Below are 15,873 nucleotides of genomic sequence, written 5' to 3'. Positions count from 1 at the left end.
GTGTTACCACCAGCCTGTAATAAGCTGATAATGGTCACTGTACATTACTGTACACAGATTGGTCACAGTAGGGGTGACTTAGTGTTACTGACCTGTAATAAGCTGATAATGGTCACTGTACATTACTGTACACAGAGTGGTCACAGTAGGGGTGACTTAGTGTTACTGGCCTGTAATAAGCTGATAATGGTCACTGTACATTACTGTACACAGATTGGTCACAGTAGGGGTGACTTAGTGTTACCGGCCTGTAATAAGCTGATAATCGTCACTGTACATTACTGTACACAGAGTGGTCACAGTAGTGGTGACTTAGTGTTACTGACCTGTAATAAGCTGATAATGGTCACTGTACATTACTGTACACAGATTGGTCACAGTAGGGGTGACTTAGTGTTACTGGCCTGTAATAAGCTGATAATGGTCACTGTACATTACTGTACACAGATTGGTCACAGTAGGGGTGACTTAGTGTTACCGGCCTGTAATAAGCTGATAATCGTCACTGTACATTACTGTACACAGAGTGGTCACAGTAGGGGTTACTTAGTGTTACTGACCTGTAATAAGCTGATAATGGTCACTGTACATTACTGTACACAGATTGGTCACAGTAGGGGTGACTTAGTGTTACTGACCTGTAATAAGCTGATAATGGTCACTGTACATTACTGTACACAGATTGGTCACAGTAGGGGTGACCTAGGTTGCCGGCCTGTAATAAGCTGATAATGGTCACTGTACATTACTGTACACAGATTGGTCACAGTAGGGGTGACTTAGTGTTACCGGCCTGTAATAAGCTGATAATGGTCACTGGACATTACTGTACACAGATTGGTCACAGTTGGGGTGACTTAGTGTTACTGGCCTGTAATAAGCTGATAATGATCACTGTACATTACTGTACACAGATTGGTCACAGTAGGGGTGACTTAGTGTTACCGGCCTGTAATAAGCTGATAATGGTCACTGTACATTACTGTACACAGAGTGGTCACAGTAGGGGTGACTTAGTGTTACTGGCCTGTAATAAGCTGATAATGGTCACTGTACATTACTGTACACAGATTGGTCACAGTAGGGGTGACTTAGTGTTACCGGCCTGTAATAAGCTGATAATGGTCACTGTACATTACTGTACACAGAGTGGTCACAGTAGGGGTGACTTAGTGTTACTGGCCTGTAATAAGCTGATAATGGTCACTGTACATTACTGTACACAGAGTGGTCACAGTAGGGGTGACTTAGTGTTACCGGCCTGTAATAAGCTGATAATGGTCACTGTACATTACTGTACACAGAGTGGTCACAGTAGGGGTGAATTAGTGTTACCAGCCTGTAATAAGCTGATAATGGTCACTGGACATTACTGTACACAGATTGGTTAGTCATCTCATCACCTCTGTCCCCCTCAGTACTCGGTGACCTCTTAAGGCCTGTACACAAGGTAGACTGATGTTACCCGACAGAGCTGATCCCTCAGACAGCATCGCTGGGCTGAGTTTCTACAGACGGTTACTCACCCTAGAGTTCTGCTGCAACACGGGGAGGTGTAAAGCTGATTGAGCGGCACCAATGTGACATCACACGTTGGGCGGGTGCACAACAATGGTATCAGCTGTCTCTTGGCTGAGTTGGTCAGCCTGGCAGATCGCTGGTTGGGTGATGAACGCTGGTCGGGAGCTGCTGTACACATGCGAATTATCGGCCGTAGCATGTGGGCGGGGCTTTACCTCTAATCCTCTTCGTCTCAGAATCGCAGTTGCGGCAAAGTTGCTGTGATTTTAAGAAATTACATAAAAAATCATGGCAAAATTACTGCGACCATGTCTGCGATTCTGAGCCCTGACACACACGGACGCAGACACAGAAACCTGTCACTTTATTAGGCAGGATGGCTAGCTTGAAGCTGGCTTCACACTATAGATTGGCGTAAGCGGTGCGCCGCGTCCACTGCACCGCCAAGAACAGGCCTTCAGGGAATACCGTGTTACTATGCGGTATGCCCCTTCTGGTATCCAGCCAAATAGTGCGGTCACTTCCTGTTTTTGAAATAAGGAAGTGCATGGAAGTGTATTGTAAGCATATGCATATGTGCACCGCGAGGTCGGCGCACCACCGCCACCAACATTTAGAAAATCCCTGTGTTGCCATAGACTTACGTCATGTAAGTCTATGGCAACACAGGGATTTTCTAAATGTTGGATGCGCAGTAGCGTCGCTTTGGAAGCTCTTCAGATTGACCACTTCTGGCAAACTTCACCGCAGGTAATGAAATCATTGTATTGTCAGTTGTAGCGCTTCAATATCTTTATCTAGACTGCAGAGAGGAATATGGGATTGCTCCACCCCCACCGATGCTTAAAAAACAGGATAGTATCCTCTTGCGCCTTTAACAGCAAACACTGTCCACCATACCAATAAAAAAAATTTTTTTTTAATTGACCAAAAGGTTTATTGAATAAAAAAAAGGAGGAGTGCATTACAGAGTATACAAAATATTCAAACAGGTACAGGCAGTTGTGGTATCTGGAAAGTACATATGAATTTACAGAGTCTTAAACACAATCTGCATCAAGTGAACACAGTGACAAGTATGAGAGAAGGATTTAATATTAAGTGTATTAAGTGGATAATACCCAAATGTCCTATTCTGTGAGTTCTAAGGCCAGCACACGAGAGGAGGTGAGAGGTTGTAGGTTTAGAGGATAAGAGACAAGAGTGTCTCCACTTAATTTATAGGCGGAGTTCTCCAGAGTGAGGCAAAATAATCAGGCAGAGAGACCGAAAGCGGTGAGCATTAGCTTATAAGAATCTTGTAGGTAGAAAACAGGCAAATCAGGTATTTTTATTCGTCCATCTATCCCAAATTTTATTAAATTTAGAGGGGCAACCCCTATGCTGATATACTAATTTTTTTAGAGGGAGAGAATTCTTAACCTTAATTTTCCAGTCAAGAAACGTGGGAAGTGTGGGGGATAACCATCTAAATGCTATGCACAATTTGAGCATGAATAAAGTCTCCAGTAAAAAGTATTTGTCAAACTTGTTTATGTCTTGGTCATATATGTTGAGGATACAGCTTTTTATATCTAAGGAGGCTGGGGAACCCATGGTGTCGTGAAGAAAATTTACAACTTGTTTCCACAGGTCGGCAATTGGGGGGCAAAGCCATAAAAGATGTAGGAAGGAGGGGTCGGACAGTGCACATTTAGGGCAGGAGTTTGTGGTGTTCTGAGCATATTTTGAAATACGGTTAGGGGTGAGGTAGCTTTGGTGGATTATATAGAGTTGGGACAGGCGGTCTCTAATACTGGGGGATACGTAGCGAGTGGCTAGCAGGCAATCTTCCCATTCTTCTTCGTCTAATTGAACGTCCAATTGTAACCATTTTCCTTTGGAGTTTTCCACTATTGGGCCTGAGATTTGTTCATTAAGTGTATTGTATAGGATACCTATATGGTGAGGGAGAGGGCCGTCTTTGAGGAAATCCATAAGGATTGAGTTTTCAGTGTGTGGGAGTCCGTTGGGGAATTGAGAGCCCAAGGCATGTCTCAATTGTAGATACATATAGTGGAATTGCGGGGGTAGTGAATATTGACTTTGGAGGTCAGTAAAGGGAAGAAGAGTTGATTGTTTGATTATTTGACCCATGTAGTGGATACCCCTATCTGCCAAGCGGTTGGCATTGTTAAGTTTAAGTAGCTCAGGGAGTTTAGGGTTGTGCCACAGGGGAGTGTAGGATTCCCAGACCGGGGAGGACATTAGTCTGTTTGCAGTACGCCAGATTTTGGAGGCTTGGAGTAAGATAGTGTTTGAGGGGGATTGAGAGGTAAGGGTGCCCTTCAGTAGAGCAAAAGGTAAGTTATTAGAGCTGTCTGTGGAGGGGAAGCCAAGCAGGTCTGGTGATTGCAAGGAATTTGTTACAAACCAGTGGGCTAGCTGTTCTAGTTGAGAGGCGATGTAGTACAAGTGTGGAGATGGTAGAGCTATTCCGCCCAGGGAGGTGGGGCATTGTAGTATTGCATGTCTGAGTTTGGCCCGGGATTTATTCCAAACTATAGATAGGAAAAGGGATCTGAGTTTATTGAAGAAGATTAAAGGTAGATGCACAGGCGAGTTGTGTAGTATGTAGAGGATTTTTGGCATGAGAACCATTTTAATTAGGTTGGTTCGACTCATAACGGATAAGGGTAGTTTTGTCCAAGATGATAATTTATTTTGAGTGAGTGATAGTAAGGGAGTGACGTTGTCCTGATAATATTTAGCTACTGAGGCTTGGACCACCACTCCAAGGTATCTGAAGGATGTGACAGGTTGAAGAGGGCATGCTAGCGAGGAGGCCGAGATCATCAGACCATCAAGAGAGAGAATGGCAGATTTGCTCCAGTTGATTGACAAACCCGAATATTCTCCCATTTCAGTGATTAGTTCAAAAGCAGTGTTGAGGGAATTATGGGGGTCTGCTAAGTATAGGATAGTATCATCAGCGTATTGACTGATTTTCTCCTCAGTATTACCTATTTTAAGGCCTTCTATTCGTGGGTCGGCTCGGATCTTGCATGCCAGTGGTTCGGCAGAGAGAGCATATAATAAGGGCGAGAGGGGACAGCCTTGTCTGGTCCCCCGGCCTATAGAGAAAGGGTCTGAGATATTTGAGTTGGTACAGATCTGGGCCATAGGGTTTGTGTAAAGAATTTGCACCCATCTAATAAAGTTATCACCGAACCCAAACCTGGAAAGTGTAGCTAGTAAGAATGGCCATTCTACAGCATCAAATGCCTTAGCGGCATCCAAAGAGACCACAACTCTGTTGCCTTTATTTATATGGTTGGCTTGAAGGTTTGCATATAGTCTTCTGATATTAAGAGAGGTTTTTTTGCCAGGCATAAAGCCGGTTTGATCATCATGGATAAGGGATAGAATGACTTTGCTCAGTCGTGCAGCTAGTATTTTGGCTAGAGTTTTAACATCAGTTGGGAGTAAGGAGATGGGTCGGTAGGAGTCGCATAGTGATAAATCTTTTCCAGGTTTGGGGATCAGAATGATAAGGGCGGTACGCATGGAGGCCGGGAGGATACCCTGTTTGAAGGCAAATTGGAATGTCTGGAGGAGAGGGATGAGATAGTTTCAGAAAATCTCTTAAGAACTTCACTAGGGATGCCATCTATTCCAGGGGCTTTTTTATTGGGGAGCGAGTGGAGAGCAAGTTCTAGTTCCTCTAAGGAGATGGGTGCATCTAGTAATTCTACTTGTTCTGGGGTAAGACGTGGGAGAGAAATTTCAGATAAGAAGATCTCGGCCTCCTCGCGTGTGAAGGCAGATTTAGCAGTGTATAAATTTTGGAAGTAGGTGGCAAAACACTTGTTAATTAATACTGGACCCGTGATTATTGAGGACATTGCGTCTTTAATGCTGCTAATGAAACCTGTGGAGTTTCTATCCCTGGCCATTCTGGCCAGTATTGTACCTGTTTTTTCACCCTGTTTGTAGAATGTTTGTTTGTAGAAAAAAGCTTTGGCATGTGCTTTCCCCTTTAATATACCGGAAAGGTGAGCTTGTTCCTTTTTCCAGGCACTCTCATTCACCTCAGAGGGATCTGAAATATAAGCTTGTTCTAGTATCGGAATGTTAACCTGGAGTTTGGAAATAGATTTATTAGTTTCTTTTTTAAAATGTGACACCGCACTTATAAGGAGACCTCTAAGGTAGGGTTTAAAAGTATTCCAGACAAGTGCTTTATCTTTTTCCTCTCTGTGTGTGTGGAAAAAAGATGTCAGTTTATCAATTAGCCAGTCGTCTGAGGTGAATAAAGATAACCAAAAGGGGTTGAATTTCCAAATAACTTGTGTGGGTGAGTCATCCCAGGACATTGTCATGCAGATTGGGGAATGATCAGAAACTATGCGAGGGAGGAACTCCGTGGACATTATTACTGACAGCAAATTTTTGGAGACAAAAAAGTAGTCCAGTCTGGATAGAGTATTGTAAGAGGCAGAAAAGCATGAGTATTGTTTAGATGAAGGATGTAGATATCGCCAGACATCAATTAGGGACATTTCAGACATTAAATGAGCAAAAGCAGTTGGTTTGTTCAGTACAGCGGGAAATCTGTCCATAGCAGGGTTGCAGACCATATTGAAGTCACCCACCCAGATACTAGGGCATAGGGGTAATGTTGATGTGAAGGCCAGACCTTCTTTTAGGAGTAGTGAGGAGTAAGGGGGAGGAATATAGAAGGTGAGTAAAGATATAGGCTTGTTGTATAGCAGGCCGTATAGAAAAATATATCTGCCGTATTGGTCAATTTTGACAGAGTGGGATTGAAAGGGGACAGATTTCCTGATGAGAATAGATATTCCCCTGGAGTATTGGGAGAATTCAGAGTGGTATGCCCTGCCCACCCATTGTCTTTCCAGAGTTTTTAATTTGCTGCCTGTAATATGAGTCTCAATTAGGATAAGGATATCTGGCTTCTTTTTGTTCACATAATTCAAGACAGTGGAGCGCTTGATAGAGTCATTTAGACCCCTCACATTCCAACATATTATATTTAGGTTATTGGTGTTTCTAGCCATCTAGAGAGTAGCGTGGGTATTTGAAGAGGACACCGGGGTAAAGAGAAAGGGGTTAGAGTATACATCATGATAACATTATACTGAAACTGTGTTGTAGAGAGCAGGAGCATACCAATAAAATTAGATTTGTTTAAAATCACAATATACATTGGGTTCTCACTAATTTATAAACAAGTATTCTTTCACACACCACCTCTGTCACTCCGCTAGTCTGCTATATTCTCATACAGCCATGCTGCTTCAGCCACCATACATTCATACACTTCATCTAAGACCGATCTGCCAAAAGCCAGCTCTAAATTGACAATCCATTGATCATTCAGGGCAGCCCATATATGAACAGAAAGTTCCCTGGAGTGCACTCCTATATTGGCATAAAAAGTCCGTCCTAGACAGTATTGAGATAGCAGGTTGCAAAGAACTTCAAAAAGCTTTATAATTGCATAAAATTCATAAAAGAAATAAAAAACTGTGCAGAATTTATTCAAGAATGGAGAGTGCTCGTTCTCCATGTATCATAGCCTCATTGCTTAAAGAGAATCTGTATTGTTAAAATCGCACAAAAGTAAACATACCAGTGCGTTAGGGGACATCTCCTATTACCTTCTGTCACAATTTCGCCGCTCCTCGCCGCATTAAAACTGGTTAAAAACAGTTTTAAAAAGTTTGTTTATAAACAAACAAAATGGCCACCAAAACAGGAAGTAGGTTGATGTACAGTATGTCCACACATAGAAAATACATCCATACACAAGCAGGCTGTATACAGCCTTCCTTTTCTATCTCAAGAGATCATTATGCACAGGCAGTGTGCATAGAGGGGCCAGGAAAGGGGAGATGCATCACAGAACCACAACACTGAAGAACTTGGCAGCCTTCCAGACACAGGCTGACAAGTCTGACAAGAGAGAGATAAGTTGATTTATTACAGAGACTGTGATAGTGGAAAGTGCTGCAGTAAGCCAGAACACATTAGAATAGCTTTTGGAACTTGTAGGATGATAAAAAAAACAGGATGTAATTTTTGTTACGGAGTCTCTTTAAATTGCTTTTATGTGCACTTGAAACTGTCATCCAGTTTGTTTACAGATCGCTGTTTCCATAACAGTTCCGTATATAGCACACTCACATGTCCCGTTTGTAGAGGGGGGAGGGGGGACAGATCTAGTCCAAGGTTTTTCACACCGGCTCTACCGACTCTTCGTTCCTGGCCCGATAAACTGGATGACAGTTTCAAATGCACATAAAAGCAACTGAAGCAATGAGGCTATGATACATGGAGAACGAGCACTCTCCTTTCTTGAATTAATTCTGCACAGTTTTTTATTTCTTTTATGAATTTTATGCAATTATAAAGCTTTTTGAAGTTTTTTGCAACCTGCTATCTCAGTACTGCCTAGGACGGACTTTTTATGCCAATATAGGAGTGCACTCCAGGGAACTTTCTGTTCATATATGGGCGGCCCTGAATGATCAATGGATTGTCAATTTAGAGCTGGCTTTTGGCAGATCGGTCTTAGATGAAGTGTATGAATGTATGGTGGCTGAAGCAGCGTGGCTTTATGAGAATAAAGCAGAGTTGTTCAACTAGCGGAGTGACAGAGGTGTGTGAAAGAATACTTGTTTATAAATTAGTGAGAACCCAATGTATATTGTGGAGGTAATGAAATCACCCATAGGATGTCATTACTCGGTGGTAGCAGTGCGGTAAATTGCAGTGACACACCGCGCCAGTGGGAAAGGGCCCTGAGGCACGGAGCACACTTATCTGAATCATGTGCCTTGCCTAGCGGAACACGCACTGCCGCACTATCCAGTATAGGCAATGGCCCGCTCGGGAATTGCATGTCATTCACATATTTCCCATGTTTAGGAATCAGACAGCTTTCTGCTTTTTATGTACAACACAAACATTCCTGATTCCAATGTATTTCACTGCATCCAAAAATTACAAATGAACACAGAAAATGTGATGACCTTTATGGTCCAGTGTTAAAGGCTATCCTAGGTGACAGGGTTTAAAAAAAGTAATTACCTATTCAGCTGCATAAACTTGCAGGGAAGCTGTCTGCGTCCTTTTCCCCCCAATTGCCTCCAAGTGCTTTCCAAAGTGTCATCCTTGACCCGGAAGCAGAAGTCCATAATAGCCACAGCGACTGCGCAATTTGTATGGCTGCGTGCGTGCCTGCGCAGGTCGGAGGCCTTCTGATGATGCTTCCTCACTGCCAGACCGCTGGGAGCGAGGATGCAGCGGCAGAGGGCTACCGACCTGGGCAGGCACTCGAGCAGCCATGAGAACTGTAAATAAAGTTGGTTTAAATGAATAAGTAAAGTGTGTGTGTGTGTGTGTGTGTGTGTGTGTGTGTGTGTGTGTGTGTGTGTGTGTGTGTGTGTGTGTGTGTGTGTGTGTGTGTGTGTGTGTGTGTGTGTGTGTGTGTGTGTGTGTGTGTGTGTGTGTGTGTGTGTGTGTGTGTGTGTGTGTGTGTGTGTGTGTGTGTGTGTGTGTGTGTGTTAGTGTTATGGACTGAGCGTGTGCAGATACGACATCATATGCACACCTCCCAACTTTTGAAGTCAGAAAGAATATTCACTAAGACCCGCCCCTGCCACACCTTTAGCCCTGCCCCTTCTACACCATTAGCCATGACCTATTTTGCATGCCACATGCCCCTTATACAGCTTCCTGATTTCTACTGGTCCCCCTCCCACCCTTAAACAGTTCCATGGTGTCTAGTAACCCCCCTCTTCTCAATTCAGTTTCCCTTGTGGTAGTTTCCCCTTCCCTTCCCAACAGCTCCCCCCATAGCTTCACTGATGGTCATTCCCCCGCAGGTACCCTGATGGTGGTGGGCTCTCCCCCCTTCTCTCACAGTTTCTCTGTAGTGGTGGGACTCCCCCTACCCCACAGCTCCCCGAAGAAAAAAAAAACAGTTAAAATAATGAACACGTAATGAACACCTGTAAACCCAGTGGAACTGGAAATGTTTTGGCCAGAGATCGCTGTACAGCCACAATGTGACTGTATAATGATCCCTGGCCATTTTAACCATGATATGATATACAATACAGTAACATTTGTAAAGTGCTTTTCTCCTATAGGACTCAAAGTGCATATTTATGTCTCAGTACAGGGTTCCAGGCTGGACTGTGTTACAGAGGAAATAGGTGTTTATAAATGCCAGAATAAACAGGTGGCTTTTCACTTTGGACGTAAATGCAATTAAAAAATTAAAAAAAATTTTTTAAATGACATTGGGTACCCCATCCTGAGCCTATTTAACTCCTTGTCCACCATGCAGGCTGGGATAGCCAGAAAGCAAAGCCCGGACTAAATGGGGCTCTGTGTCCTGAGCTATACCAGCCTGCATGGTCTATGGTATGGGGGGCTCTGTAGGAGAAGGGTGACCAAGCCTCCCCTTCTCCCCCAGAGCCCTTGTCCAATCCATCCATCCATCCAATACAAGGGGCTCTTTCTCTCCTCTGGTGCCCAGGTGGAGGTGGGGGGTGTCAATGCCTTGGGGGGGGGGGGGTTCATAGTGGTATCTGGAAGTATTCTTTAAGAAGGGGACCCCCAGATGCCCTGGTGGTAAGCCACCTCCTCTGTCTTCAATTTATTAGTTTTATACAATTGTATCAGCTCCGAGCACCTCTTTCCCCCTTTGCATTGTCCCCTCCTCACCAGGAGGGCTCGGGCTCCAGCTTGGGCCACCAGGCCTGTCCCACCAACTATAGCTTTATCAAGAGTGTGACCAAGACCTAGAGGAAGCCCTGGGGAGCCGAGTGCAGACTGATTCCTCCACATGCCTATCTGGCTGGTGCCCTAAAAAGCAGCCTTATTTTGTGAGTTTCCCTTCACACTCCACAAATCACCAGCTCAGCATTAATACTACACAATCTGAGCTCCCTTTGTCTCTGTATATTTTATAAGGCGATGAACATCTTATCTCTCAGATGAGGATACAGCGGTAATAAAAATGTGTAAGTGACGCCACATTGCTCTACAAACATAACACAGATCTCTTGCTATATAAGTACATATAGGTCTGTTGTCACAGGAGTAACACATTGCTTCCATTGTCTCATCAAGCTCTACAATTTACTGCTTTTCAATGTATGACCAATGCTTTATGTTTAGCAGGCTGATAACTAGTGATGGTCAGTGACATGCAAATAACTCAGAGATGGTGCAATTTGTATGCTAAGTATAGGCAAAATTATGCAGCTGCTGCATCAGGTCCGTTTCCAATCTGCATAAACTTTGCAACAACTTGGATTTATCTGCAGCTCACTGACCCTCCCTAATGATAATTGTTGCTCCCCTCAGAATTCTCTAACAGGAAGTGATGATGTTTCTCTATTTGCAGCGCGGAGTCCTGGCATCAGGAATTCCTCAGAGACTCGTCTTACTGTATCCACAGACTGTACAACGGATGATGATGTCACTGGACAAGAGTCTCCTTCAGATATTCTGACTACCCCAAATATTTCCCCAGACTCCCCTCGCCTGTCTAACCCTGAGGGGCCTCATAGCCAGCACAGCTCTCCCCCTGCTGGAGGGTCTCATTCCTGTTCCATGTGTGGGAAATGTTTTTTTCAGAAATCACATCTTGTCATTCATGAGAGATGTCACACTGGTGAGAAGCCCTATTCATGTGCTGAGTGTGAGAAATGTTTTGGAAGTAAATCAAACCTTGGTCTTCATAAGAGATCCCACACTGGTGAGAAGCCCTATTCATGTGCTGAGTGTGGGAAATGTTTTGTTTGGAAATCACATCTTGTTTCTCATAAGAGATCCCACACTGGTGAGAAGCCCTATTCATGTTCTGAGTGTGGGAAATGTTTTGTTTTTAAATCGCATCTTGTTTCTCATAAGAGATCTCACACAGGTGAGAAGCCCTATTCATGTGCTGAGTGTGGGAAATGTTTTGCACAGAAATTAAGCCTTGTCAGACATGAGAGATCTCACACTGGTGAGAAATCCTATGCATGTGTTGAGTGTGGGAAATGTTTTGCACAGAAATCGACTCTTATTACTCATGAGAGATCTCACACTGGTGAGAAGCCATATGCATGTGCTGAGTGTGGGAAATGTTTTGGGAATAAATCAAACCTTGTCTTACATAAGAGATCTCATACTGGTGAGAAACCCTATTCATGTGTGGAGTGTGGGAAATGTTTTTGGTGTAAAACAAACCTTGTTGCACATGAGAGCTCTCACACTGGTGAAAAGCCCTATTCATGTGTCGAGTGTGGGAAATGTTTTGCACTGAAATTAGGCCTTGTCAGACATGAGAGATCTCACATTGTTGAGAAGCCCTTTTCATGTGCTGAGTGTGGAAAAAGTTTTGTGCAGAAATCAAATCTTGTCAGACATGAGAAATCTCACGCTGGTGAGAAGCCCTATTCATGTGCTGAGTGTGGGAAATGTTTTGAGTATAAATTCCGTCTTGCTGCACATGAGAGATCTCACACTGGTGAGAAGCCCTATTCATGTGCTAAGTGTGGGAAATGTTTTGGAGATCAAGGCAACCGTAACAGACATGAGAGAGCTCACACTGGCGAAAACTCCTATTCTTGTGTAGAGAATGTGAGAGATTAGGAAAAAGAAATCGAGAGCCCCTTTTGGCGTAGTATTTTCGTGCCAAGGGAGCTGTATAGAAACGTATATAAATTGTACACTCACGAGAATGTTACCAGTATAGGCAACCAATTTTTTAGATGGGAGGGGAACTTTAAAGGAAAGCACAGAGGATTTAAAACAAAGGTTTTATACATACTTTGGGCTTCCCCCAGGCCCATGCGCACGGATCGCTCCCACACTGCCATCCTCAGCCTTCTGTACCGCTGGTATTGGGTCCCATAACTTCAGCCAGTCACGGCCAGGGTGCACAAGATAAGTGCGCCCTCTACGTATCTCTGGCAGGTGCTGGAGAGGTATGAAGAGGGCGCATTTCTCTTACACAGACTGGCTGCGACTGGCTGAGATTATGGGACCCGGTACCAGCAATACAGAAGGCTGAGGATGATGGCGTGGGAGCGATCCGTGCGCGCATGCGCTGTTTATGTATATAATTATATATAAGTGTGTGTGTGTGTGTGTGTGTGTGTGTGTGTGTTATGTAATTGTTACGTAATTGTTACTGGCTTCGCCCGTACTCGGTGTTTTCATACTTGATTAGTGAATCAATAAAGGATTACTGTCTCTGGGTTAGTGCTTTTTTGGTAATGTCTTTCTTTCCTAGCCCTTTAACACTGTTTGTATTCCTAACATGTCTCAGTTTTGAATTACACATTGAGGCATTGTATGATGCTTGTCAATTTCTTCATAACCCTCCTGGTGGTTAATTAATTCTGCCAAATAGGCAGAAATACGTTTTTTTTGGTACTTTTTTTTTGTGTCATGTAAAGCTACCAGAGTGGTAGCTACATGAAACAACACTAGAGGGCGCATGTGTCCCTTTAGTGCGATCGTCGCCGGCATCAATAGCAAACAGGGTAAAGCGTATATAACCCGTTCCCCTGTTTGGCTTTACCTGTCGCCATGGCGACGATCGGAATGACAGCTCAGCTCGGGCTTACCACCAGGAAGGTTAAAGGAGAACTGTAGTGAGAGGTATATGGAGGCTGCCATATTTACCAGTTGCCTGGCTATCCTGCTAATCCTCTGCCTCTAAAACTTTCATCCATAGGCCCTGAACAAGCATGCAGCATATCAGGTGTTTCTGACAAATTTGACAGATATGACAAGATTAGCTGCATGCTTGTTTCTGGTGTGATTCAGCCACTACTTCAGACAAATAGACCAGCAGAGCTGCCAGGGAACTGGAATTGCTTAAAAGAAAATAAATATGGCAGCCTCCATATACCTCTCACTACAGTTCTCCTTTATAGAGACTCCGTAACAAAAATTGCATCCTGTTTTTTATCATCCTACAAGTTCCAAAAGCTATTCTAATGTGTTCTGGCTTACTGCAGCACGTTCTGCTATCACAGTCTCTGTAATAAATCAATGTATCTTTACCCTGTCAGACTTGTCGGCCTGTGTCTGGAAGGCTGCCAAGTTCTTCAGTGTTGTGGTTCTGATATGAACTCCCCCTTCCAGGCCCCTCTCTGCACACTGCCTGTGTGTTATTTAGATTAGAGCAGCTTCTCTCTTCTCTCATCTTTTACAAGCTGGAAAAATCGTCCTCTGAGCTGGCTGGGCTTTCACATACTGAAGAATTACAAACAAGGGCAAAGCTGTTTGCAGGAAGAAAAGAGCAGCCTGAAACTTCAGTGCATGGGGGAAAGAAACACACAAATGATCTCTTGAGATTCAAAAGGAATGCTGTATACAGCCTGCTTGTGTATGGATGTATTTTCTATGTGTGGACATACTGTACATCAACCTACTTCCTGTTTTGGTGGCCATTTTGTTTGTTTACAAACAAACTTTTTAAAACTGTTTTTAACCACTTTTAATGTGGCGAGGAGCGGCGAAATTGTGACAGAGGGTAATAGGAGATGTCCCCTAACGCACTGGTATGTTTACTTTTGAGCGATTTTAACAATACAGATTCTCTTTAAAGGAATACCAAGGCAAACATACAGTAGATGAAAAAAAAGACTACATGCTGTCATGTGCTATTACACTTAGGCTTTGTTCACACATAAATCTGCACATTTCCAGTCGAGCACTGCCCTGTCCTGTCAGTTTTGTATCAATATTCTATCAGTGTTACCTGCCTGGACTGGACATGTACACCTTTTATGTGTAAAAATGATGCCAACTGTCAAAAACTGACAGGACAGGAGTGGACACCTCCTTTTATGTGTGAACCTTGCCTTACAGCGTCTTCTGTTCCAGTCCAGAATCCTCCAGCAGCTTGTAACCCCCACCCTCTTATCAGTCATGACCAGAGGTGTGACAGTGACTGATAAGGAGGTCAGGAGGTAATTTATCTGAGCATGTGCAGAAGGACAGTTTCGGCATCCAGAGCTCGCTCCCTTCCCCGCTGTGATGCTGCAAGCGTGCTTAGCTCTGCTCAGATGAATTACCTCCGGGTCAGAGTTCTCTGCCACGCCTCTGGTTGTGACTGATAGGAAGGGGGGGTTACAAGCTGCTGGAGGATTTTGGACTAAAACAGTAAAACAGGAGATGCTGTAAGTATAAGAAAACATGACAGCACATATACAGTAAGTCTTTTTACCTAACTGTTGCCTCTGTATTCCTTTAACTTTTTTTTTATTTATGGGGGCCAGCTACAGATTTCCTTAATCCCCCATCCCTGCAAAGGAACATTGCTGAGAGGCAGGAAGCTGAAAGGGGACTATTTTTCACCTTACGTCTCCCTGTGCATTGATATGGCTCTGTGTTCCCAGCCGACAAATTGATTTTACTTCTGGCTGGGAAAGCACGCAGCACTGTGCTTTCACTTTCTTCTAATGTCTGTGTGAGGGAGGATTCTGGTACCGCCCCCTTGTGTGTAATGTGAGGAACTACTTTTCTCATGCATCTGCAGCTGGTGGTGACAGGAGGAGGGCATTCTGGCAGGCTGGTACCAGTTGCATGGCTGTACAGGGTCAGTCTCCTGGAGGCATTCTTGTACAAGCTTAAAGATATTCTGGAGTTTGGATCTTGGTAATGGCAGTACTGTATTCCTGCTACTTGTGGCTAATGAGCTCAGCTGCCTTCAGCACTGCCTGTGCGTGTCTCTGTTCTCAGGAGAACATCAGACGCCGTGTTTCTGTCAGCCTGAAGGAGGAGGTGAGACTGAGCAGCACAGTAGCATTGGCAGGACATGGGACAGCTGAGACACACATGAGAAGAATCCGACACAAGCCAGAAGCAGAAAGGAAGGATGTCATCTGGATCTTTGATTGCACCGGATACTACTGATGTGCAGTATCATTATTATTGGTTTATATAGCGCCAGCATCTTCCGTGGTGCTGTACAACAGAATACAGGGTATAACAATGCAAAATAAACAATACAACAGTGAATACAAGACAATGGTGGATTACAGCTGATGCAGTGAACAAATCAACTACAGATTATTACACAGAGGTGGGAGGTATGCACTCACATTACACAGGTGGGAGGTATGTACACACATTACACAGGGGTGGGAGGTATGTACACACATTACACAGGGGTGGGAGGTATGTACACAGCATTACACAGAGGTGGGAGGTATGCACACACGTTACAAAGCATTACACAGGGGTGGGAGGTATGGACACACATTACACAGCATTACACAGGGGTCGGAGGTATGTACACAGTATTACACAGGGGTGGGAGGTATGTAC

The 15,873-nt window shown here is 44.0% G+C and overlaps 1 pseudogene; it reads left to right on the top strand.

The window, feature by feature from the left end:
• The window catches only part of LOC137537144 (uncharacterized), a 117,385-nt pseudogene extending 104,951 nt beyond the window's left edge, over nucleotides 1–12,434 (top strand).
• The last annotated feature ends 3,439 nt before the right edge of the window (nucleotides 12,435–15,873 follow it).

The sequence above is a fragment of the Hyperolius riggenbachi genome, chromosome 10 (assembly GCF_040937935.1).
Source record: "Hyperolius riggenbachi isolate aHypRig1 chromosome 10, aHypRig1.pri, whole genome shotgun sequence".
Lineage (NCBI taxonomy): Eukaryota > Metazoa > Chordata > Amphibia > Anura > Hyperoliidae > Hyperolius > Hyperolius riggenbachi.
This window is presented reverse-complemented; position numbering and strand designations above follow the sequence as displayed.